The 27,619-nt window shown below is 34.6% G+C and overlaps 1 protein-coding gene across 13 annotated transcripts in view; it reads left to right on the forward strand.

Annotated features, from left to right (window-relative positions):
• Positions 1–27,619, forward strand: part of FOXP2 (forkhead box P2) — a 548,304-nt gene that overhangs the window by 158,125 nt on the left and 362,560 nt on the right. For all 13 annotated transcript variants that reach the window (XM_059171620.1, XM_059171622.1, XM_059171629.1 and 10 more), the window contains one exon: positions 3,704–3,794. The gene's annotated coding sequence lies outside the window, so the exon portion shown is untranslated. The remainder of the gene's footprint in view (positions 1–3,703; positions 3,795–27,619) is intronic.

Consider the following 27,619-nt stretch of genomic DNA (forward strand, 5'->3'; position numbering starts at 1 on the left):
TCCTCTCCTACTACAACAAACAGATAAATTCATAATGTGCTTTATTTTTTTTTTTTTTTTTTTTTTTTTTTTTTTTTTTTTTTTTTTTTTTTTTTAAAGATTTTATTTATTTTATTTGACAGACAGAGATTACAAATAGGCAGAGAGGCAGGCAGAGAGAGAGAGGAGGAAGCAGGCTCCCTGCCGAGCAGAGAGCCCGATGCGGGACTCGATCCCAGGACCCTGAGATCATGACCTGAGCCGAAGGCAGCGGCTTAACCCACTGAGCCACCCAGGCGCCCTCATAATGTGCTTTAAAAGGCTAGAAGAAATGTGTAAATGTGAACCACATAGGGATCCTTTTATCCAGAAAGTCTTCTTTGACTTAAATTAAGTGCTGCCTGTATATATATATATATACACACACACACACACCATGTTGCTCAATACACTGTAATAGCTACATTACATATTCATTACATAGTCCTCATTATACTACATACTCTATATGAGAGCAGGGTTGTGGCTTTATCTTAGAGCCTGGTCAGCCAATCAACGTATGTGAATGTGTGTATGCAAGAGAATTCTGATTAGCCTCTTTAGCTCTGGTTTTGCCTTGTCCTTTACTGGCTTAAGTCATTGTTGCTGTTTTTTAAATTAAGTGAGATCTGTGATCTGTAATCTATGACATATTTTATGTTTTCTTTCTTGAGCTTTAAGTTACTAAAATACTACTTAAATAACAAATAATATTTAATAATGATAAATTAATAATGCTTATTTAAATAAAATGAAGTTTTATTTTAAGAAAAATGCAGCTGTGTATTATTGTGGTGATAACTTCTTTGTTTACTTTTTAAATTAGCTTCTTTAGCTTTTGTATTTAATTCTGACTTTTATCAAAGAAATACATGCACACAGCTAAAAAAAATAAAATGAAGCAGAAGGCTTATTATAATGAAAAATAGCATCCTTTTCCCTTATATCTTCCTGTTACCCAGTCCAGCTATACAGAAGTAACAAGTTTCTGGTATTCATATCCACAATTTATTTTATATATCCATAATTGCAAATGATACATTTATTGCTATTTCTTGATTTATCAACTTTTAAATTGATATAATGAATAATGAATTCATTTCAAATGAATAATGAAAATGGAGAAGTTAGTGGGAGAGAAAAATGTGCAAATAAAAAATGAATAAAATCTAAGCTAACATATTCTATAGTTGGTATCTGCATAGGAGGTTTTGGGTCCATACAGAACAGGTAAGTATTTTAGGTCTCCCAAGTTACTTTTAAGAATAACTGTATTATTTATGCTTCCATTACCAGTAAGCAAGAGAGTGCTCATTTTTCATATTCTTGCCAATACAGTGTAGAATCAGGCATTCAGATGTGTGCTCTTCTGATAGCATGATGTGATATCTCATTGTTTGTTTTTTTAACTTGTGTCTTCCTCATAACTAATGATATTGAACATTTTAAACTATACTTGATAGCTGTTCTGGCTCCCCCCTCTGAGAAACTGCCTGTTCAGGGGTTTTGCTCATTTTTTTATTAGTTTCCTCTGAGTATATATTTTAATATTAATTCCTTGTTGGTTTTAGATCTTCTCTATTTATTTATAAAATTCAGCTATGGTATCATTTATTGAAAAATTCTCATTTGGTTTGGCCAAATCTATCAGGTTTATGCCATACTATTCTAGGTCTTTCTTTCTTTCTTTTTTTAATTTCTTAAATTGTGCTATTCTAAGTCTTATTTCAGAATTGTTTTTTAATTTTTGGTGTCAAAAATAGTTACCTAAGTTTTTCTATTAGCTTTGAAAGGATAGCTTTAATGTTTAAAACTCTTTAATTTCATGGGAATCCAAATTTGTATATGGTATAAAATAAGGAGCCAAGTTTATTTTTTGCTATATTCTGAGCTGGTTTTCCTTTGTCTACATAACTCAGCATCAACCTTTTCTTTAACTTTGTGGTATTACCTTCCTATATATAAAACTCCCATTGATATATGGGTTTGTTTCCAGACTCCATTTCCTTGTCTGCACCTGGCTTTGGCAATAAACCTGATAATTGGTAGAATGGATTCCTTCTCTCTGTCCTTTATTTTTGAAATTTACTTTGAGCTCTGGCATATACTATTTTTTTTTTAAGATTTTATTTATTTATTTGACAGACAGAGATCACAAGTAGGCAGAGTGGCAGGTAGAGAGAGAGGAAGGGAAGCAGGCTCCCCACTGAGCAGAGAGTCCATTGTGGGGCTTGATCCCAGGACCCCAGGACCATGACCTGAGCCAAAGGCAGAGGCTTTAACCCACTGAGCCACCCAGGTGCCCCTATAGCATATACTTTTAAAATGTGTTTGTGGATTTTCTTTAAAAATCTAGAATTTATAGATTGACTTAAGAAAATTTGATATCTGTGAAAGTGGGAAGGAGAAATAAGCCAATATAGAATTAGGAAATAATTTAGATTGCTGCCTATTAATAAGAAATCTGGTTTTTTTTTGTGGCATGTATCAGGCAAAAAATTATTATGAAAGAAAGATTAACACAAGGAAAATCAAGAGGGGAGCCTGCTCATGTGCAAAATTTTATCATTAAGAGAAAAATGAACAACAGAAGCAATACAGAAAGACTGCTAGAATGTGAAGAACAGGCATTTGAATTACCTTAATCTTTGTGACTTTGAGTTACCTTGATAACTAAAACAATGGTTTCAGGCTATACTTTGCAGAATAATTAAGACTTTGTAGAATACCCCCAAAGTACCTGGGTAAAGAACAGGAGTGGTATTGAGTGTTGGGAGTTCTGATTCAATCAGAATACTTTGTTTTTATCTGTGTAATTAGTTGACCCATCACTAAGATTTCATTGGAAGAAAGGATTTTTAGCCAGAAGTGTTTGGGAACAATTTAAATAATTAGTGAAATGTCTAAATGGCATACGATGTCATCTATCCTTTTCAATGCCTGTTGAAGACATTGCTAATAGAATACAGGACTTCTTCCTGCTAGACTGATTTAATCTCCATGCAGCTTTCCATGTGCTCCATACCAATCCATGAAGTTGGTGTGTCAATCTTAAATTCCGTAATTTTGTTGGTCCTTAAGAACACTTATTTTAGCCTAAGAAAGGTATGAGCTAAATCTTTCAGGTTAAAGAAGGAGACTAGAAAAGAGAGTCGTTAAGTAGGAAATGGGTCTAGGAAATACTCATTCAAATAACTATTAAGGTAATAACCCTTCCACTGCAATTATAAGGAGAAAATGCTTACTACCAATTTGTTAATTGTGGAAAGGCCTACAAAACTCATTAAGTCTGTGTTGAAGAGGCAATTGAAATCAGTCATGTTTTCAGTTGGGAATCTTGAGACATAAATAATTGCATTCTATAAATTATAAAATTTAATCACCGAAAGTTTAAACCTGCCAAATCAATGGAAGAGTAGAAATAAAATCTGCATCTGTTAGAAATGCATCTCATGCTGTCTCTGAGGTCCTTGCTTTGGTCCAAACAATGGATTTGAACTTTTCAAAATTAAAATGTAGAAAAGCATTTTCATACACATTTGAAGAGTTCCAAAGCAATGAATACATTAACAATTATCTTTATTTGAGATTATGTTTTATGTTCTATGAAATCATTGAACTAATTGTGACATAAATTTAAAATTAATTTTTAAAGCAGTGACAGTTATTTTTTTTCTGTTAACAGGGCTTTTCTGATGTGATGCTGGGATTGAGTTTACCTAGGACTCCGTATCAAGGTTGATTCAAAAGTCTTGTGGAAGATTTGGGAGAAATTCGTAAGTGGCCTTCTCATAATAATTCTTTTTGGTTCATTGGGCTTTTGTCTGTTTTTCTAGTGTTTATTTTATTCTTTAATTTTTTGGTTAGGTGTCTTTGCCTAAATGTTAAAAAAAGTTATCAGTGAACCACAGAGACTTGTCAAGTTGACTATGGAAATATTAACCACTGTCTCTTCTCTTGCTGTTGCCATTTCACTCGTTGCTGTGCTTTCCCTTCCTATGAACCTTGGTTTCTTTTTTTTTTTTTTTTTTTTTTTAGTTATTACGAGTTTATGCAGAAGATGAATTTGGTTTTGAAATATTGAAAGGAAATGATTAGTCAAGAAAAGCTCTTGGATTATTTTTGGTTATCATTATGTGGGTTTTTTTTTTTAAATATACTGATGTTTTCAGTATTACTTTATTAAGATTGAGTTGCTATTGAGGTTTTTTGGGGAGTCTAGAAATGCCAAAAAATAAATAGAATAATGTACTGGTAATGATTTTTTTTGGAAACTTTGATTTTTTTTCTTAAAACCTTTTTGAGATCCAGCATGTCAGCTGTTTAGAAAGCATTTGTTTTTATTTGTTTCTTTGTTTTTAATGTGTACTTCTTTAAATCTAATGGGAGTTCTCCTTGATGTTTGTGGTGTCAATTTAGAGAATGTTAAATCCGTTGTTTGGTATAAAGCAAAGGTCACAGACTTGACATGAGATGCATTTCTAAGAGATGTAGATTTATTTCCCACTCTTATACAATATATAATGTTTCCATAAAGTAATTTTTTCAGTGTCACCACTAAACTATGGTTTCAATTAAGCAGTATGTGATAACTGGCCAAATCTGTAAAAATCTAATTATAAAAAGAAAACTAAAAGAAATTTTAAGTGAGAAGTTTATATCATGTCATTTCTCGTCCTAGACTTAACCTCAAAGAGAAGGGAAACATGGTTATTCTGAATTACTTTTTATTTCTTTCCTACCCCATCCCAGAATTCTTTATCAAAGGGTTTCACAGAAAATGTGGGACAGGTCTCAGAATCCTCATTGTTCTGCCTGTATTGCTCTACCCATTTCTAAAACTTTCTCCAGAAAGCGGTTCCTTATCTTACCTAAGAGTTATTTTTTCAGTGTGCTTGAATTATATAGCCAAATATTTCTTAGGCATTTTCCCTACTATTTTGCTCATGGACTTCTTGTTTTGTACCAACTTTATTATTTTGCCAGATATAGAAAGAAAATGATTATGCATTTATTTAGGATTTAAGATTTTTAAAGCACTTTCGCAACTTTTTATTCATTTTACTTTTTCACTAAACTCATTAATTTTACTCTTGCACTGCTTATGACATAAGGATGACCTTATTATCCTTTGTTTATTAAGTGGAAATACTAAAACACAAAGAATTTAAATGATTTGGGAAAATTAATATAGCTTGTTGTGGTTTTATAGTTAATAATAAATAATAAACAGTTAGGTAATTATAGAATATCTACTAAGGCCCAATCTTTCTTTTTTTTCTGGGTTAAGTAATGTATGCTTACTATAGACAATGGCTTTGTTGATATATTCCATCTTTGTAAGATCTTTTAATATTTAAATCCTCATTTTTTGAGTAATAGGACATTTGTTTTAATAATAGTAGGCAGATTTAAGACATATAAGTGGGAGTTACCTGACAATGAACATCATGGAACCATGAAAGAAATAATTTTTGGAAAATAGAGTCTTTTTCCCAGAACGGAAACATAATTGTGTTTTAAGTTAGTTCTCAAAACTACTTCTGGAACTTGCTAATTAGACTTTTTCTAGGCATATACTTTTAGTAGTTTTTATATTTTTAAATGAAGACCAGCCACATTGGTGGAAATAATGCATATGCAAAATGGCAATGGTTCATCTTAATGAAAAAATACATTCTGAAAAAGTGTTGGTTTTTTTTTTTTTTTTCTTTGGGAATATATAAAATTATGGACCCTAGAGCTGGAGGTATTATGACAAGAGAAGAGTGGAATGATGGAGAGGCAAGGATTGGGAAATCAGGTAGATAGGGCTTTGCATCCCTCTGGCCATATGCTAGCATTTTTAATCAACTTTGGTTAATTTGCTTAAATTGTTGCATATCAGTTTTCAAACTGTAAAAGTGGGACAGAAATAACAGTTTGTTGGATTATAGTAAAAAGAAAATTAGCACATAATACATAGCTATTTTCAAGAAATACTTGTTTTTTTTTCCTTCAGTTTCTACTGTTGTGTTCCCTCCCCTCGCCCCAAATCCCTAAAGAGAATACTTGGTTGAATCTTCCTCTTTTAAGCAATTTGTTTAGCATTATCCCCATTATCTCCCAGAGAGGTTAAATAACTTACTCTAGCCTCTACTTCTAAAATGGTAACTAAAATGTTGTATCATATAACTTACAAGTGAGGCCCATTGTGTGTATGGGTCAGTGGGTAGTTGGCTGAGTGCGGGTGTATATGTGTGTGTCTTACATCATCATAGTCACAATTATTTTCAGAGTTTCCATCATAAGACTATTAAATGCAATTAAGATGTAAGTTTTAGTTACTTCAGTGTATTAGAAATAAACTTTATTCTCACACTTAGAGAAATTGCTATAAGCTTCATAAATACTTGCTGAAAATTAAGCATCATACATCACAATTTATTTGCTCAAATTTTTAAGTTACTGAAAAGTAGTAAATGGACCAAAAAGGAAGCTGATTTGGCTGACGAGGGTCTGGGTCAGTAATTCCTACTCATGGCATGCTGACATTCCTTAGCAAAAAATAGAGTGAACAAAATTGTACATATATAGGCTATATTTGAGAATGGAGGCTTGGAAGTCACATTGCCTAGATTTGAATCATGGGTGCAGGACAAACTTATTGTATGTGAAACCTTGGACAAACCATTTAAACTCTCTAACCCTTAATTTCTGAATCTAGAATATAGAGATAATAGTACTCCTTCACAGAATAGGCCTGGGAATTACATGTATATATTCATACAAAGGGCATAGCAAACATTAAAAAAATTTTTTTCATGCTGGCTAACCCAAGGCTAAAATGCAACCTACCCTGGTATTTTATACTTTCCAGAATCTGCCAAAACCCAAATACTAACTTTTTCTCTCCATTGTTCTGATATAGATGCCTTGAATTGCTGGCCTTACACTTGCCCACTTTTTTTTGTCAGTTCACATTCTATAGTTTTTCCCTTTATCTATCTCTTTAAAGCATGTTTACATCTCTACCTCTTCCACTGTAATTGTCCTGTTCCTTTCTTCCTTTTCACCCAGCCCAGGACTTTTCCTGCATGATATCATACCTTTCTACAAATTTCATCAGTGTCCTTAGCTTTGTGGGAAATATAAGGATTAATATTGTACTGAATATATGGTCTTCAGAGTAAATGTAATTTGATAAACATATATATTTGTAAGATAGTGAGCCAGGTAAGAAGAAAATATGAAATGTTTAGATTTCACCCAAAATACTGATTTTTCTAATATGCAGAGGTCCCTTTTAATCTCTTGCCTGTTGATCACATCAATATTGAGGAACTGTGCTTTCTTGGCATTCGGTAGGTCTGGATGCTGGTCTGGTACTGGCTCTTTTGTAGAATAGCTGTTTGGATTAGTTAAAATACTCTTAAAGAATCTGAGCTTGCAGAATCTATTCTAACCTATCACACTAGTTTTCTATTATTCGTCTTCAATGTTCTTATAGTATTGTAAAGGGAAGAATTATATGGAAGCATCTATATATATGAACACATATTTGGGGTGTTTTGCTTTGAAGTGTTGAATCCTCTAGAAATATAATACATCTGATCTCCAGAAAAATGGGTTGAGAAGCATATATCTGCAAATATTAGAACATTTTAAAATAAATTTGTATTAAACTGTCATTCCAAATTTCACTCTTACTGATTTTACTGTGATCATAGAACCTGGGCAGAAAAACAGCATTATATTTTAAAAAGGTGGAAACTTATTTCTATCAAAAAAAGAGAGTTTATATTTATAATTTTAAGTTTGTGGTTTGGAGTAATCCGCCGGTAAAGTTTCTGATACCATTATACACAACAGCAAAATATGGATTTTAACTGGCTTGCTTTTCAATTCAACTGAACATTAAGTACATTTTTAATGGTCTTATTTGCTGGGAAGAATACCATTACAATAATCTGCTTTTTACAGCCCATATCAGATATGAACCAGCATCACTTATTACAAAGTTTGTGCTTTGGGAGACATTTTCACGGCATCTCTTGGTCCTGCCCCACATTTCTTGGAATTAGTCTTTAATGATATCATTTTCCAAAATGAGTTGTTGCTCAAACCTACTGATTGTTTTGTGGTTAAAATCTGATCGAGCAGCTATATTTAAAAATGTCATACAAATTTGTAAGGAAAGGTCCGCTGAAACTACTGTTATGTTAGTAATTGTGTGAAAATGTTGTAGAAGAAATGTGTTGCAGCTTGATTTTTTTTTTTTTTTTTAGTTTTTTTTCCCCCCTGTATTATATCTGTGGGGTGAATAAAAAAACCCTCATTTTTAACTATTGGCAATTCCAGTTTTCACTATTGTTTGCTGGAGAACAGAGACTATTACTGTAGGTGTCATGTAAAATAAAGTTGGAGGCTGAAGCCTTCTTTGAGCTGTCAGCCTTATTAAGGAGCTCTTCATGTGTTGAACCCAGCACCCGGCATTGTATAAGTGATGCATGGGAAAGCCTGGGGAGACCTTTCTCTCTCTTCACCATGGCTTTATTAGGTCTGGCTCTCATGTTCGCTGTTGCTCTGCCTTATCCAACTTTCTAGCTGCGACTCACAGCACAGTAGGTCTAATATAGATTGATGCCTTTGCCTCAAGATTGATTGAAACTTGTGTCTCAGAGTTGCTAATGCTCACTGAACCATTTTATTGAAGATAAAGTAAATAAAATAGATTGCCATATGAGAATTCTCTGAAATCAAATGGAATAATTTGGCAGGTTTAAGCCCATGAAGGCAAAGCGGTGAAACAGATGTGAATACTTTTTATGTTCAGTATATCAAGGGATAAATATTCTTGTTATATTGGACCTAAATATTCATTTTTGTCCCTACAATTAAATGTCAACCATAATTCTCAATTGCCATATTATTTTTGGTCTTAAGCAATGGGTCCTCTGTAAGAAAGTAATGTGAATAAAAACTTTTGAGACTACAGTATTGTGATGATTTTTTCTTTGCCTTTTTCTGCTTAAGCACATGGATCAGTAGCCTCAGAGAATTTAATAAACAACACAAATGAATGGATTTGCCAAAGTGCAGTCTAGAATCTTAAGATTGGAAAATAACAGTAAACCTTAGCCTACTAAAATATGCTAGTAATCCTGAGTATTTTATTTATTAATTAAGCGTGTGTATTCACATGAGAGCAATCTTTTTTTGGAAACAGTCTTTTGAAGTTTTTTTTTTTCTTTTACATAACTATTAGGTTTATATAAAGAATTTAAAAATATGTCTTTTGTGTATATTATCATCTGAAATAATTTGGGAGGAAAAAAGAAGTTCAAGTGACCTTAGCATCTTGAATTCTGTGAAATTATAGTGACAATAATATATGATAGCATATAATATATATTGACATATTTAATTTGTAAATTACAAGGATCTGAGCACTTCCCTAAATATATGTGAAAAGTCTGATGCAGACAAATGAAGATCTCTTATTTGATTGCCTAGATCAGATTAAAAGTAAATATTTACAGAAGAAAGATCAATAAAAAGGTTTTGTTGGAAAAGTTTCTGAATTTGCTAATTAAATATAGCGCTTCTCTTCAGCCTTATAAAGAATCTGTCACATAATACTTTCACATAAATACTTATTTCACATAAATACTTTCTTCTGTAATTTCTCTTGTGTTTTTTCCAAATGCAAAATAGTTTTAGTTTATACCCCTCTTGAATGATAGTTCATTTTAAAAATTTGCTGATACATTTTATTCATTTAATTCTTTGATAATGGTTCATGCTTACTTTTTAGTTATATCCATTAAATACATTTTTCTTGTCTCCAGGTACCCAATAGACCATCAGTTCTCACAGCTATGAACTATTTATGTTATAACAATTTCAACTAACTCTGTCATCAATTAGATACAACACATGCATTTTATTCTCATCTAAACAATGAACCATCTTAAATATTTGACAGTCTTTTTTACCATTATACATAGCGTTATCTATCAAGAATCACAATTAACATATAATGTATTATTAGCCCCAGGGGTACAGGTCTGTGAATCACCAGGTTTACACACTTCACTCACCATAGCACACACCCTCCCCAATGTCCATAACCCTCTACCCTCTCCATACACCCCCCTACCAGAATCCTCAGTTCCTTTTGTGAGATTAAGAGTCTTTTATGGTTTGACTCTCCCCAATCCCATCTTGTTTCATTTAAGGAATCTCTAGTTCTTAACCATAAATTTGACCCTTTTTCCTCCAGAGAATTCAGTCAGTCTCAGGGTTTGGAGTATCTCCGACAGCTTGCAAGGCTGGGCAGCAATAAACATGCTTCATGTTTTCTTGTGAGTGAACTGGAAGAGAAGTTTTACTCACATTTCAGTTTTTTTTTTTTTTTTTTTTTTTGTAGTGTGTCTGGAAGTATAGTTAGTTATTCAGTATTAAGTAATGTTATATTCGTAGTGTTCAAGTACCGTTTGTTTTATATTTATCTTCCTTGTTATATTCTTTACATATTTCTCTCTGGCTATTCAGAAATGTTGAAGTCCATTCCTCTGTCCAGAACTACATCCAGTTGACTCTGGTCTCCAACCATTGATCTCCTTTGAGATTTTGGTTTTCAATGTGAACCTGCCTTCAGGAACTTGTGTGTTAAGAAATGCTATCTTGAAATGAGAAGAGCATTATTCTGAGACGCTGAGAAGCCTTAGTCCCTTTAACAATATATGCTAGACATTTGGCAATATGCCTGACTACAGATAAGAGGAACTTCAGTGGAAGAGGTCCATCTGATAAGTCCATTCCTGATCTCACCCTTGATTTCTTTCTACCTCCTCGCTGGTTACCCTTTATTCCGGCTTTGCCTTCACACTTAATTCTGCTTTTCAGAATACTTTATTGTCTCTGTGCATTACTTAGTTTTGGGAAAATGTGTGTGCTTTTGGGGTTAATGTCTATTCCCCTCAGACAGCTCCCTGGGCTCTATGTGATGATGATGATGTTGTTGTTGATCATGATGACATTGTTACTACTACTATTACTACTACTACTACTACTACTACTGCTACTGTTACCGCCTGCCATTTATTATTTAGTTCCAAGTACTCTTCTAAGCATTCACTAGCATTAACTTATTTAATACAACCTATGAATTAACTACTAATGAGGTAGAGACCAATATTCTCCCCAATTTATAGATGAATGAGGGGGCCTAGAAAGATTAAATAATTTGCTCAGTGTTTTACAGTTCTTGTGTGGCACAGCTAAGATGTGAACTAAGGCACACTAGGTCCAAAACTCCAATGCTCTATTTCCAGGACTGTTAAACAGTCCTTCTTCTCTTGTAGTTCTACTTGTGGCCCAAAGTGTACTATGTATTTAAACATAAAGAGGTTTATTGGCCCATTTATCACTTGGTATATTCATTGTTTGGAAGCTAGCATAGTCTAAATGAGTTAATTTCTGAATTATTAGATATATTTTAAAATAAATCACCTTTCTTCTTTTAGTTGCAAGGGATTGCTTCATAATTACTTTAAAATTTTATGTGGCTGACATGCAATCTGAAACCTTGTTTTTGTTTTCACTGTAGTTCATATATATATAATGTTATATATATAACATTATATAATTCATATATATATATAGTTCATATATATATATAATGTTCATATATAATTATAACAAAGATATTTAATTAACTTAATTAAAACCTAAGGCCAAAATCTTGATAAATATGCACCTTCTAGCCAATGACCATTTTATACATCATCCAGGACACTTTTGAGGATAAGAAGGATGCTATTATTATTTATCCTAGATAACAAGTATCCGTTGGAATTGTCTTCGGGTGACAAAGTATGGTCAATCTGCTTGAAGCAGACACTGTTGGTTCTTGCTCCAACTTCTTTTCTTCTCTGCCAGTAGAGCCCTGATGTTATTGAGATAAGCTTCATTTTTCCACATAGCATATACTTCATGAGAAACTGACCCTATTCCCAGGTCCAACAGGTAGATACTAACTAGTTTTGATGAATTATGGTAATTCCATTCCCTTGTCAGAAATTATTTGTTGATAGTCAATTATTAAAATAATGAATATTAAACAATATTAAATAACTTCATTAATAAATAAATTTGGTATTTAATTAACTTACTATATCTAGAGCTCTCCTTACCTCTTATTCAAGTGAGATAGTAACTTTCCTTTTTGTTTAATACTTTTTTACCTGCAAATATTCTAATATATTCATCTTAATCATTATTTGAAGAGCTGTACCCTTACCAGTCTTACACTTCACAGGGATCTCTATTTGCATAATATAGGATCAGCTTAGTGAGGTAGACTGAGGAGCTCATGGGGCAAACAGGGATGGGGTTTGCCTCTCAACAGTTCAAAAAGGTTATTAAAGGAATAGAAAAGTGGTTTCTGTGTTTTGTTTTCAGAAAATAATTTAAGAATATAAAAGGATTACATAATAGCCATTTACACTATTAAATGGCACAGCAACGTTCCTAGAAATTTTTGAGAAGTTTTCTTACAGGAAAGCTTATTCCAATTTTTTCAGCATCTATCCCTACACCCCTTCCTCGCACCACCCCCCACCCCCGATTCCCTCCTACACATATACTCACACAGATGAGACTTCACTCTTGGTGGGATTTTGAAGGGAATGGAAAAGAGATTTAAACTACCATTCTCCCCCCCCCCCACACCCCATCTGAAGATAGCTGCTGCTCTGGCTCAACTTCTTGTTGTCTTGTTACAAATTAGGTGATTAGATATATGGATTCTTATGTTTCCTTGTATCACAGATAAGGAATCAACCTAACTAACCATGGCAAAGGAAACTAGTTAGATAAATTATATCATATCTCAACAGTGTACTAACAAAGAATATTGAGGTAAGTTAGTAATGCATTTTGTACAGCACTATTTCAGAAACATAGGTCTTAATTTAGGAGGACTTCCATAAGATGATGTCATGGGAAGATCCTGAACTCCCCTCCTCCCGGGGACACTCCAAATCTGTAGCTACTTGTGGATTATTTACCTCTGAGAAGGATCTGAAAACTAGATGAGTTACTTCTTCACAATGAGGGATAAAAATACCACATCAAGATAGGAGAGGTACATATACCGTCTTACCCCCACATCCCCTGGTATAGTTACATCCAGTAGAGATGGATCTCACCAGTCTGGTGCTTCCCCCAGAGGACTGAAAAGTTGGGGCTCAGCCACACCAAGCCTTGGGATCGCACAGGAGAGATGAGCCCCCAAAATGTCTGGCTTACTAAACCAATAGGGCTGATGTCGAAGGGACCCAGAGTGTTGAAGGGAACTGAGAGCCCCTTTTAAAGAGCTATGTATGGGGCGCCTGGGTGGCTCAGTGGTTGGGCCGCTGCCTTCGGCTCAGGTCATGATCTCAGGGTCCTGGATCGAGTCCCGCATCGGGCTCTCTCTCTCGGCAGGGAGCCTGCTTCCTCCTCTCTCTCTCTGCCTGCCTCTCTGCCTACTTGTGATTTCTCTCTGTCAAATAAATAAATAAAATCTTTAAAAAAAAAAAAAAAAAAAAAAAATAAAGAGCTATGTATAGTCTCATTTACCCTAAGACCTAGAAAAACTATCAAAAAAAGTCTGAAAAGTGCTAAGCTGCATATGAAGGACATTTATTTGCCTATCTAAAAGCATCTGGCTGGCTGAGTCAGTGGAGCATGCAACTCTTGATCTTGCAGTTGAGGGTTAGAGCCTCACTTTGGTTATAGAGATTGCACAAAAATAAAATCCTTAAAGAATCTGCAGGAGGGGGAGAGTGCTGAAACTCTCTTCAGAGCAAGACACTGGTGGATGTCAGTGTTAACACTCTCCACCAGCCTTGCTAGCTTAGATGAATGAACTTGAATGTGGCACCCTTCTGCTCCCTTGCTGAAGCCAGAGAGTCCAGACAGTCACAGCACTCTCCCATGCCCTGGCTGGGGCTGGTGAGTGCTAGCCGCTATGGCATTCACCTGCTCCTAGCTTAGAGCTGTGCACAGATAAGATACTAACCTGTTATATTCCAGAAACCATGGGTTAATGCAGTCAAGACATTTTCTTTCTGCCTTTATGAAGCTAGCCAAGTGTGCCCTAACCCCCACCCTCTCTAGCTACTTAGCTAAAGCCAGCCAATGTATACAGATCAAGGTGCCCCTTGATCACCTATTCCTGTGGCTGAAGCAGCTGCATTCCCAAGGTCCACAGAAAGGTAATAATTGGAAAGACATTTCTTGGTAGGCCACCAGCCCAGAGCACTGCACTGAAACATAATCCCAATCTTCCTGTGATAAAGGCCTATTTCCTTAGCCTGTACTTCAGCCTGAGGGTCAGACTTAAGGTTTCTCAAGAACTAGAGTCCAAGAAGACACACCCAGGGAACATAAGGAGGGAGACACCATCCTTGTATACATTTTTAGCCTTCCTACAATTCAACAAGACCTCCCAGAAAGCTTACAGGCTCATCTGGAACTCTCACTTTTGCAACTGTCACCCCAGGGATAACTCTGTGTATTCTGGGACAGAGGCCAGAAGAGATTAAGATTGTGGCCCTACAGGGCTATATATAATTTCCATACTTCAGAAAATGCTGCTTGAGGGGCTTGCTTCCAGTCAGCCCAAAACTAGGAACTAAATGAGATTCCTCCTTTTGAAAGTCTGACAGGTCTTGGCACACCCTCAACAATGGGAACATACCAGAATGAATCAGGTGGTCTAGACAACCACAGAGTTTCAAGAGACCACCAACCTAGTGCAAGGTTGAAGAGAAGATTTATCACCAACACAAAGACCACTCCTTTAAAACTAACAGAGGTAGCTTCTTCACCTAATACATGGAAAGAAACACAGAGAGTTAGACAAAGTAAAGACACAAAAAAGTATGTAACAAATGAAAGAATGAGATGAAACCTCAGGAAAAGGAAAAGGCCTTCATGGTATGGAGATAAGTAACCTGCCTGATAAAGAATTCAAAGTAACGGTGATATAGATGATCCCTGAACTGAACTCCAGTTCAGTGAATGGATGAACACAGTGAGAAGTTCAACAGTGAGACACAAAGTTTAAAGAAATACTGAATAGAAGTCACAGAGCTGAAAAATACAATAACTGAAGTGAAAAATACCTTAGAGGGGGGCAACAGCAGTCTGGGTAGGGTAGAAAAATGAATTAGCAAGCTGAAAGACAAAACAGCAGATCTTACCCAGACAGAGCAGCAAAAAGAAAAAAAGAATTTAAAAAAATAAAGACAACTTAAGGGACGTGTTGGACAGCATCAAGCAGAATAAAATCTACATTATAGGAGTCTTAGAAAGAGGAGAGTGAGAGAGAAAGACAGGCAGTTGGCTTATTTGAAGAAGAAATGGCTGAATACTTCCCTATGAAGGAACATCCAGGTTCAGGAAGCTCAGGGAGTTCCAAATAAGAGGAACCCAGAGATTCACACCAAAGCACATGATTATTAAAATGTCGAATGTAAAGATAAAGAGAATCTTTTAAGCAGCAAGAGAAAAACAAATTGTCACATCCAAAGGAATCCCCATAAGGCTATCACCAGATGTCTTAGAAACTTGAAGGCCAGAAGGATGTGGTTTTACCAATTCAAAGTACTGAAAAGAAAAAACTTCCAATCAATGACACCCTACTAGCAAGACTATCCTTCAGATTTGAAGGAGAGATAAAGAGTTCCTCAGACAAGAAAGATCTAGCTAAAGAAATTCATCACTACTAAATAAGACTTCTAAGACTATTAAAGGGACTTTTAAGCTGAAAAGAAAAGGCACTAAATAATACAAAGAGAACATAATGAAAGTAAAAATCTCACTGGAAAAGGAAGGAAATAATAAAGATCAGAGTAGAAATACATGAAAAAGATAATATAAAAGATCAGTGAAACTAAGAGCTTATTCTTGAGAAGATTAAATTAATGAACATTTAGCTAGAATCACCAGTGAAAGAGAAAGGGCTCAAATAAATAAAATTGGGAGTGAAGGAGGATAGCATAGAACTGCCAGGGATCATAAGAGACTGCCAAAACAATTATATACCAACAAATTGGACAATCCAAAAGAACTGAATAAATTCCTAGAAACTTACCTTCTTCTAGGATTGAATCATGAAGAGATAGAAAACTGAATACACTAGCAAGGAAATGGTATTGATATCGGTATGGTACCAGTAATAAAAAACTTAATAACAAACAAAAATCCAGGAGCAGATAGCTTCATTGGTGAATTGTACCAAATATTTAAAGATTTACCTATTCTCAAACTCTTCCAAAAATTAAAGAGAGGGGAATGCTTCCAAACTTATTTTAAGAAATCAACATTACCTTGATACCAAAATCAAACAAGTACACCACACAAAGAAAATTACAGGCCAATATTCTGGATACACATAGATGGCAAAAGCCTTACAAAATATTAGCAAACTGAATTCAGTGAATATTAAAGAGATCATATACCACGATCAAGTGGAATGCATTCCAGGGAATGTAAGAATCATTCAACATCCACAAATCAAAGTGATATACCACATAAACAAAATGAAGGATAAAAATATGATCATTTCAATAGATGCTTAAAAAAGCATTTGACAAATTTCACTATCCATTTATAATAAAGCTCTCAATAAAATGATTATAGAGGAAATGTACCCCAACATAAGGACATATATGACAAGCCCAAAGCTATTGTCATAGTTAATGGTAAAAGCCTAGGGGCGTCTGGGTGGCTCAGTGGGTTAAAGCCTCTGCCTTTGGTTCAGGTTATGATCCCAGGGTCCTGGGATGGAGCCCCGCATCAGGATCTCTGCTCAACAGGGAGCCTGTTCCCCCCTCTTTCTCTCCGCCTGCCTCTCTGCCTACTTGTGATCTCTATCAAATAAATAAAATCTTTTAAAAAAAAATGTAAAAAGGCTAAAGTTTTTTCTAAGATCAGGACAAAGACAAGATGCCCCTTTCCCCACTCTATTCAACATGGTACTGGAAGTCCTAGCCATAGTAATTAGCAAGAAAAAGAAATAAAGGGCATACAAATTAGAAAGGAAAAAGTAAAACTGTCACTATTTGCAGATGACATGTAACGATATATAGACAACCCTAAAGACTCCACCAATAGTACTATCTGATGAAGTGTTAATATCCAAAATCTATAAAGAACTTAGCAAATTCAGCACCCCAAAACCAAATAATCCAGTTAAGAAATGGGCAGACAACACGAATAGACATTTTTCCAAAGAAGACATACAGATGACTAACAGATACATGAAAAAAATGCTCAACATCACTAGCTATCAAAGAAATACAAATCAAAAGTACAATGAGATATTACCTCACACCTGTTAGAATGGCTAAAATCTACAACACAGGAAACAACAGATGTTGGCGAGGATGCTGAGAAAGGGGAACCCTCCTACACTGTTGGTGGGAATGCAAACTGATGCAGCCATTCTGAAAAACAGTATGGAGTTTCCTCAAAAAGTTAAGAATAGTACTACCCTGTGATCCAACAATTGCACTACTAGTTATTTACCCAAAAGATATAAAAACCTGGTGATTCACAGACCTGTACCCCTGGGGATAAAAATATATGTTTATAAAAAATAAAAAATTAAAATAATAATAATAATAAAATTAAAAAAAAAACACTGATTCAAAGAGACACATGCACTACAATGTTTATAACAGAATTATCAACATTAGCCAAACTACGGAGAGATCCTAAGTGTCCATTGATGGATGAACTGATAAAGAAGAAATGGTATAAATACACAATGGAATACTACTTGGCAGTCAAAAAGAATGAAATCTTGCCATTTGCAAAGGCAAGATTATGCAATGAGGAAAGAACAACATCTTCAATAAATGATGCTGGGAAATCTGGAAAGTGATGCAAAAGGGTGAAACTAGACCACTATCTTACATTTACCATACTAACGCAAAATGGATTAAATGTCACTGATCAATAGGGAAATGGAAATGTAAGCCGAAACCACAATGAGATCATCTTACACCTGCCAAATTAGCTATTATCCAAAGTATAGGAGATAAGTATTGGTGAGGATGTGAAAAAAGGAAACCCTTGTGCCTTCTTGGTGGGAGTGTAAATTTGTACAGCCCCTATGGAAGGAAGTATGGAACTTCCTTAAAAAAATAAAAATACAATTACCCGTGTGTTCTAGCAATTCCACTGCTGGGTATCCATACAAAGAATATCCATACAAAGAATATAATTTAAAAAGATAAATTATGTTCTTTGCAACATTTCATACAGTAGCCAGGATATGAAAACAATCTAAATGTCTATTGATGGATGAATAGATAAGGAAGATGTAGTACAGGTATATCTCAGAGATATTAAGAGTTTGGTTCCAGACCACTAGAATAAGGCAAAGGTCACAATAAAATGAGTCAAGTGAATTTTTGGGTTTTCCAATGCGTAGCAAAGTTATGTTTATACTATATTGTAGTATTAAGTATGTAATAGCATTATCTAAAATATATATGTAGTATGTAGCTCAATTAAAATATATTTTCTTGCTAAAAAATCCTAGCCACCATCTGAACTTTCAGCAAGTTGTAATTACTGATCACAGATCACCATAACAAATAAAATAATAATGAAAAAGTTGGAAATATAGAAAGAATTATCAAAATGTGACTCAAACATGAAGTGAGCAAATGCTATTGGGAAAATGATGCTGATAGACTTTCTTGGTGCAGGGTTGCCACAAACCTTCAATTAAAAAAAACTGCAGGTAGCCTGCTTCCTCCTCTCTCTCTGCCTGCCTCTCTGCCTACTTGTGATCTCTGTCTGTCAAATAAATAAATAAAATCTTTTTTAAAAATGCAATATCTATGAAGTACAGTAAAGCAAAACAATAAAACAAGTTATGCCTGTATACACACATACACACACATGTTGGAATACTATTCAGCTATTAAAAAGAATAAAATGCTGCCATTTGCAACAGCATGGATGGATCTTGAGGTTCTTACCCTAAGTGAAATAAATTAGAGAAAGACATATATCAACATGATTTCACTTAGATGTGGAATTGTAAAAACAAAACAAACAAAACAAAATGAAACTCAAATTTGTAAAAGCGGGGAACAAATTAGTGATTACCAGAAAGGAGAGAGTTTGGCAGCGTATAGAAATAGGTAAAGGGGTTCCAGAAGTACCAACTCCCATTTGTAAAATAAGTCATGGGGATATAATGTACAGTGAATAATATTATATGAACTTTCGTGGTGTTTGGATGGCTCACTTGGCTTGGATTCAGCTCAGGTCATGACCTCAGGGCCATGAGATGGAGCCCCATGTGGGCTCCACACTTAGTACAGAATCTGCTTGAGATTCATTCCTCCTTCCTCTCCCTCCCCCTCTACTCATCCCCCTGCTTTCCCTCTCTCAAATAAATAAACAAAGAATCTTTAATATTTTAACTTTGTATTTTGACAGTGAAAACTAGACTTACTGTGGTGATTGTTCTGCCGTATATACAGATGTTAAATTACTATGTTGCACACCTGAAACTAATATCATGTCAGTTACACCTCAAAAATAACATGTTTTGATTAAATTCCTTAATTATTCAAAGGAAAATTACTAGAAATCTGTATATATTCCATACTATATATATATAGGTACATATGTATATTATATATGTGTCATACATTACATTATATTTTTCTGTAATATGCATAATGCATCTAGATTATATATATATTTGTGTGTGTGTGTACATATATATATATACACATATACCAAAATGTTACCAGTGGTTATTTCTGAGGGATAGTTTTAAGTTTTTCATTTTCTGTACGATTTAACTCTGTTCACTGAACATGTATTTTTTCTTAAAATAAGAGAAATACTTAAAAAATAGAAATAATTATTATATTGTCTATCAGTGACAATAATTATTATATTGTCTATCAGTGTATAATTTACTGCAATATATGGTTAATCAGAGCACTGCTCAAGCATTCCTAGGAATGAAGATTTATTGTATCTTTGCTTGTGTTTCTGCTTAGGATTTTAATACCTTTAAAGACAATGATGTTGTAGATCATGTGGTTCAAAAGCCTTTAGAAATTGGAATTTTCATCCATAGAGGATTTTTTTACTTGGTACTATACACTTTTCAAAACATTTAAATATTAGCTCCAAAGTGACATCTTTTAGAATTGTCATTTATAAAACCTGAAAAGGATTCCTTTCCCTGTATAAACTAATTTAAAATTAATCCTAAGAAGGGATGGAGTAGGTTAAGTGCTGCTTAACACTCTAAGTCATAAGTCCACCATTTATAACAAATATTTTATAATTTTCCCTTTACTAATGTGAATTGAAATTCTTATATATGTTTTGATACATATAATTTCAAGAATCAGTATAATAGAAAATGTAAATGATCAGGCATGACAAAACCAGAAGATTTTATGAAGTAGTCATGGAGTTGTCCTACTTGCAGAATAATTATAATTATGATAGCTAAAAATAAAAGAATACATGAGCCATCATTAGTGCTATTTCTCAAAATGGTGAAAGTGGGACAATTCTGAAGAAAATAAGTATGATCTTGATCTACATTATTACTGAACCCCAGATAAATCCAGTGTATATGAAAAACATGAAAAAATACCATATATTTTATATGTAAAATAAGGTTAGACCCAGTTACAAGTTCTTTATTTTCATCAATGTTTGGAAGAAGTCTTGCAAGATGCAGTAGTTTTCTTCTTTATTGCAAGATGACTAGCAGACATAACCCCTGCCCACATGTGGTAACAGTGTCTCAAATTGTTGCAATGAAAAATTCTCTCATAAATTTCCAGGACTCCCTTTCCAATGCAGTATGGCTTCCACTGAGAAGCTTTAGTTGCAATGTTAAGAGACTGGAGTTCTTTGTCTCTGCTAGTATCTGTGAACTTAGACAAGTCTGTTTATCTTTCTGAAGTTCAGATCCATGCTTTATTGGTGAAAAATGATTTTTTAAAAAAGATTTTATTTATTTATTTGACAGAGATCACAAGTAGGCAAAGAGGCAGGCAGAGAGAGAGGAGGAAGCAGGCTCCCTGCTGAGCAGATTGCCTGCTGTGGGGCTCTATCCCAGGACCCCGGGATCATGACCTGAGCCGAAGGCAGAGGCTTTAACCCACTGAGCCACCCAGGCGCCCTTGGTGACAAATGATTTTTAAAAAGGCGTTTTGCGCTATACTTTTATGATCTATTTTAAGTATCATATTTTGTAAATACGTAAAATAAAGGCTCTGACTTTCGTCAGCATAACATATCGAAGTCCTCTAAGAATGTTTGTTCAGACTTGCCTTCTTAGATGATTGCATTGTGTCTCAAGGTCTGGTCAACATCTCAAAGAATAGGTTATTTCCTCTAATCTGCAGTACTTGGATTTGTATAAATTCTCTCTGGTCTGCCACCTAATTTTTTAGTCAGCTCATTGAATGTAATTAAAAGGGTGGAGGTATCACTCATCACTAAATAATAATATTTGAGAAATTGAGCATTTGTGATTGGTATAATAGAAAGCAGAAGTAAGTCCCCGAGGCTGGTGATTAGCAGAAGTCAACTCATAACTTACTTTTATTGAATTTTAACTGTAGATTTCAATTACCATCATGATTACTTAGCAATATTTATTGACTGCCCTCTTGCATGTAATTCCGTATTTTGATCTTTGTTAACTAATGAAATGCTCTTTAGGAATTTGCATGTTCTTACATTGGTTGGCAGAGCACACATTTGTACATATGCAAATACAAAGCATCTGAAGAAATGACAATACACATCTTTACAGTCACAATGTATGAAATTTTGAATGTAAAATATGTTGGGTTATGAGGCGCCTGGGTGGCTCAGTTGTTAAGGGTCTTGCCTCTAGCTTAGGTCATGATTCCAGGGTCCTGGGATCCAGCCCCGTATTGGGTTCCCTGCTTGGCAGGAAGCCTGCTTCTCCCTCTCCCACTCCCTTTGCTTGTGTTCCCTCTCACTGTGTCTCTCTCTGTGAAATAAATAAATAAAACCTTTATTATATATATATATACATATATATGTATATTATATATATGTATATTATATATATGGGGTTATTAGAAATGTGTATAAATGTTCAAATATTAATTTAGTTAATGCAAAATTCTACAAAACTTGCTACTTGCCATATACTTCTCTAAATTATTTTAGATTAATTCACAGCACTTCACAACTACTTTAAGAGAAGATAAAGTCATCCCATTTTAAGTTGGAGAAACAGACACAATCAGTAATTTGTAAGGGTAGAGCCAGAATTTAAACCAAGGCAGTCTGATTCCAGAGTTTATAACTTTAATCTAGGAATGATTTAATCTAGGAATTATTGGAATAGACATACTCAAAGGTGACTCCATAATGAGTCATACCTTTGTATGACTTGAGAGAGGCCAGAACCTAGGACTTATTTCTAACCAACTGATTATTGCAAAGGTGGTATGGTAGTCATTCCTGTGAATAAGTTATGTTATATAAAACTCCATTTTAACAAATTGGAGTCAGAGATTATCATACTATGTGTGAAGAAGTAAGATAACGCATTTTGAGAGTACCTGAAAAACTACTGTGTTTCACAAGCAGCTTCTCAGGAGCTAGGACAACCCCTGGCCTATAGCCAGCAAGAAAATGGAGCCCTCATTATAATGGTTCTAAGTTTCATAACCATAAGGAACTGAATTCTGCCTACAGTCATGTGAGCTTAAAACAGAATCTAGAGCTCTAGGAAGAACACAGCCCAGCCAGCCCTTACCTGCAGCCTTGTGAGAGCCTGGGCAGAGGACACCGCTCAGCTGTGTCCAGACATCTGACTCATAGAGATTCTAGAATAATAAATACATGTTGCTTTAAGTTGCTAAGTTTATGGCAATTTGTTACACAGCAGTAGATAACTAATATAATTATGAATAGTTGAAATAAAATCCATATCACTTACTGTTAAATAAGTAATTTCCATAGATAATGTGAAACTTGATTTTTAAACGATAAGAGTTAAACTGTTGGGAATTTTAACTGCCCATGATGGTGAAAAATCTTATACACACATAAGAAAATATGACTGAAGCTAACGATATCTACATTTGGGGAGATTTGAAAATATGTTTGGAAAATAGAAGGTATTTATTGAAGAGTTTTCTGATATTTTAAAGGGGATCTCAAATATCACAAAGTGAATCTAAAAAGTCTTTGAGGGATTTTAGTAGAGGGCTTGTTTGACCAAAGTGCCGAAGTCAAGGATAACCTTCATGGAAGCATTCATCTTTCATGCCCTCTGATAACCAGCCTTATCTCTCTCTTTGTGGATGATTTTCTACCTTTGTTTTATACTTAATCTTTCTCAAAAATTGATTTTTATTCATATTTCCTTAATATGGTCAACCTTTCCTATTAGTGGTATGCTTGAGAAATCTGAAACTGGTATATCTTTATCTGTTTGAAAATCTCAAATTTTTGGAGAAATTAGTTTCTTTACTGTTCATGTTGATCAGTTGGAAACTTTGTAAGCCATGATGATCAATAATTTACAAAATAACTAATTTTAATTAAAGTATGTAAGATTAGAACATTGACTGCATAAATAAACTGATGCTTCTAGAATGAGGAAAACAGAAGATTTTTTTCAGTTATTCATCATTTTACATTTTAAAGCTATAGTCATTATCATAGATGTATTAAATACCTTAATAAAACTCTGTTTAATAATTTTTTAAGAATGATGATCAAAGTAAATGTGCTAGATATTTAACAGAAGGACCTTAGGTGAAATTATAATTATATTAATTATAATTAGATAACTTAGATAATTGAAATTTGGTGTAACAAACATTTTAGTTTATATAATAACAAATAGGCATGTGGGTCTACTTAAAATTTTTAAATTTCTCATTAAAGAATTTTTTGTTCATGATGTAATCTAAGTGATCTAGTATTTATAGCCTCAGAAAGTAGTAGCCTTTAAGAAACAAACATTTTAGCTTCTATAGGTCTTTAATTAATATGGGCTTCTAATTTTTATATTCTAAATGGTTTGGTGATCAGCCACTTGGAGGATGGTAAGTATATGTATATGTGGGGGTTTTTGCTGGACTAGAGAATAAATAAAATATGTAAAATTTTATGTAAGTATCCTTCACTGTTAAGTTGTTGTAATACAATTTGCAAATTGAGATTAGGTGATTGCAGGGTTTCTGTATAATCCATATTCTCTTAGTTATACTTTCTCTTTACAGATTATAGTTAATATTTCCCATATCTTTGCACATAATACTTGCTCTTTACTGATTATAGTTAATATTTCCCATATCTTTGCACATACAGAGAAGTGGTTTGAAATACTTCTGTAACAACTTTAAAAGGAAAACATTTAAGAGTAGAATTGTTTAATTTTGCATGCTGCAGAGAAGACACATCACATATACAGTTAATAGTAAGCTAGATGTCTCCTATATGTTTTATCTTATATTTTTATTATGCCTCTTATTCTGGATCTCTCTCAACATTATTGTTTATATTCATAATATGGGCATGGAAAAATACAATATGTTTGACCTCATTTGGCTTTTTGGATGTTCAGTCAGTTAAAAGGTTTGTAAGACGTTTAATTACCAAATGGTATGATCATTATTCATCTCATCATTTGATATATAATGTCAACTGAATTGCCTCCCTGGAGTGCACTGTTTCACAGATCAATAGATTTACCAAGAGCTTGAAGGAAAGCTTTAAACATTCATTGAAAAGAAGGAAAAATATATCCCTTTTGTAAAATGGCTTGTGTAGTTATTTCATTCGCTTCATAATTATTTTATTTACTTCTGTGAATACATCCCCTTATAAAAATAGTTTTAGAGTATTACAGCTCCTTTAAGTAAATTAAATTGGAGTGTTAATCAGATTTGTTTTACTCAAAGGCAGTGAAGACTATATAACAGAAATACAGAGGCAGATTTCTTGAATCAGTTCTGCTTTTGAGATCTGTCTTGGTCTACCTCTATTTAAAATATGGTTCTCAATATTCTCTACCCCTCTTTAAATAATTTTTATAAAAACATTATTTTATATCCAGTCCTTATTTCTTACTAAGAAATTGTCAAAATGAGGACTTTGAAACCAGAAGGACAATTGTTCCTTCCTTCCTGCCCTTTGGATTCTCACCAGTCCTGACCAAATCTTACTAAAGGCCAACTAGTAACAAAAACATTTAAAATTCATTGAGTGCTATTGTGTTTCAGCCTCTTCTAGTCACTTTACATACATTAGTTCATTTAATGTCTCAACAACCTTGTGAGGTAGCTGCTGCTATTCCTGTTTTTGACAGATGAGTTACAGGACTTGCCCAAGGTTACACAGCTAATAAACAGAAGAACCAGATTTAGGACCTTGAAAGTGGCTCTTAAGCCCTTATGATACTGCTCTTTGGGCACAAGAGGATAATAGTAAGCAAACTATTATCTTTTAAAATGCCCTATCATTTTTCCCTGTGCCTGCAATCTGTGGTGATTTGGAGGAGGGAATTTACATATTAAAGTATGGGAGGCTCAATGATCTATTTGATTATCCAGAGAGCATCAGGTCTGATATTTGGTATTACCCTATTATAGCCCAGTAAGTTACTCTATTACTGTTTCATGGATGCTGGCAGAACACATGAACTCCTAGATCAGAGGCAAAAGAACGTATTAGTTATAGCACAGCAAGCGGCCTGAGCATCAGTCAGCATGTTTGCATCAGTTTTTCTTGCTCCTAAATGCTATGGACCAATATAGCCCACGTTGACGCTATGAACCCAGTAGGTATATGTTATACCTGAAGAGTACTGAGCTATGGAAATCTGCTACTTTTACAGAAAGCAGTAAGCAGGCCTGTTCTTTGTCCCAGAGAGAGAGACTATCTCATATGTCAGGGTTCCTCACTGCAAGTACAACCTTGAGCATTGACCAAGGAAAATAGGATAGGATCCTGCTTTCTTGGTACATCTGTAAGAGTTGGATGGGAAGAACCTTACACCGTGTTAGTTTCTTATTGTTGTTTTAACAAATTAATATAGACTCTGATATAAGACAACACACATTTATTACCTTACAGTTCTGGAAGTCAGAAATATGAAATGAAGGAGCGCCTAGATGGCTCAGTGGATTAAGCCTCTGCCTTTGGCTCAGGTCATGGTCTTGGGGTCCTGGGATTGAGCCCTGCATCGGGCCCTCTGCTTGGCGGGGAGCCTGCTTCCCTCTCTCTCTCTGCTTTCCTCTCTGCCTGTCAAATAAATAAATAAATAAATAAAGTATTATTTTTAAAAAAAGAAGAAGAAGAAGAAAAAGTATGAACTGGATCTCACTAGCCTGAAATCAAGGTGTCAGCAAGGCTGTGTTCCTTTCTGGAGGCTTTAGGGAAGAATCTGCTGTCTAGCCTTTTCCAGCTTCTAGACACCATTGCATTCTTTGGCTCTTGAATTCCTTTCAGCTTCAAAGCTGGGAATGGCCCACTGTGTCTTTCTCACAGCACATTATTCATACATTGCTTCATCTTCTACCCTTTTAGGGGCCCTCTGATTACAGTTGGCCCACCAGATAAATCAGGACAATCTTTCTCTTTTAAGGTCAGCTAATTAGTAACTTTAATTTCATCTGCAACCTTAATTCCCCTTTTTAATATAAGGTAGTATTGTCATAGGCTCTAGTGGTTAAGATGTGGACGTCTTGAGAGGCCTTTATTTGGCTTTATCACATATACTGTCTCAGCTTTTGGGGAGTTTTCATGAGCTGGCAACCTTCTTGGCCAATCTGATTAACTTGACTGACAGAGGTTGAGTCAAACTGTTCAGTTTGTATTATAAGGCATTTAATTAAGGCTACTATTAATGGGATTCCAAGCAGCAGGATAAAAACAACCTGTAGTATTGATCTGTTATGTCCGCAGAATCCTGGACTCAGCCAGTTTTGTATACACACCAAGAAAGACTGGTAGGTCTTGTTTTAGTTAACCAAGATAAGTGTAAGGCCAATTAATTAACCATTATGACCCATACAAGGAAGTTTAGACTAACAAGCTGATCTTTGGTGTCATTACCAATAATGACAGGAGGAAATAGATGGGCTAAAGAGCAAGTCTCCAATGGAGACACATTGTCTGGATCAGTCTCTGTCACATGAAAGTGTATAAGGGAGAGGGGCCCATTACTCCTCTTTGAGATATGTTGTTGAGGTTTATTTGGATCATTGATTTACATTAGTTTGGTTAAGTCACATGGGCGAGGTCACTGGATAGTTGCAGTTTTGGTTGCCATACACTATAACTCAAGGCCAGTGGGCATCAGGAGAAACTTAATTTAATCAAGAATATTTAAACAAGGTTAAGGGTCAAGAGCATTAATGGTTCCTCCCTTCTCCCATCTCTCAGAGTCTAAGGCCTTCCTTCCCCAGTACCAGGGTCGGAGCTGGGTGAATAGTATACTCAACTCAGTGGTCATTATACTTATGTCCTAGGATTTTTGTTAATCCAACTATAATATACAGAAAAC

This window comes from Mustela lutreola, chromosome 4 (genome assembly GCF_030435805.1).
Source record: "Mustela lutreola isolate mMusLut2 chromosome 4, mMusLut2.pri, whole genome shotgun sequence".
In the NCBI taxonomy this organism is placed as follows: domain Eukaryota; kingdom Metazoa; phylum Chordata; class Mammalia; order Carnivora; family Mustelidae; genus Mustela; species Mustela lutreola.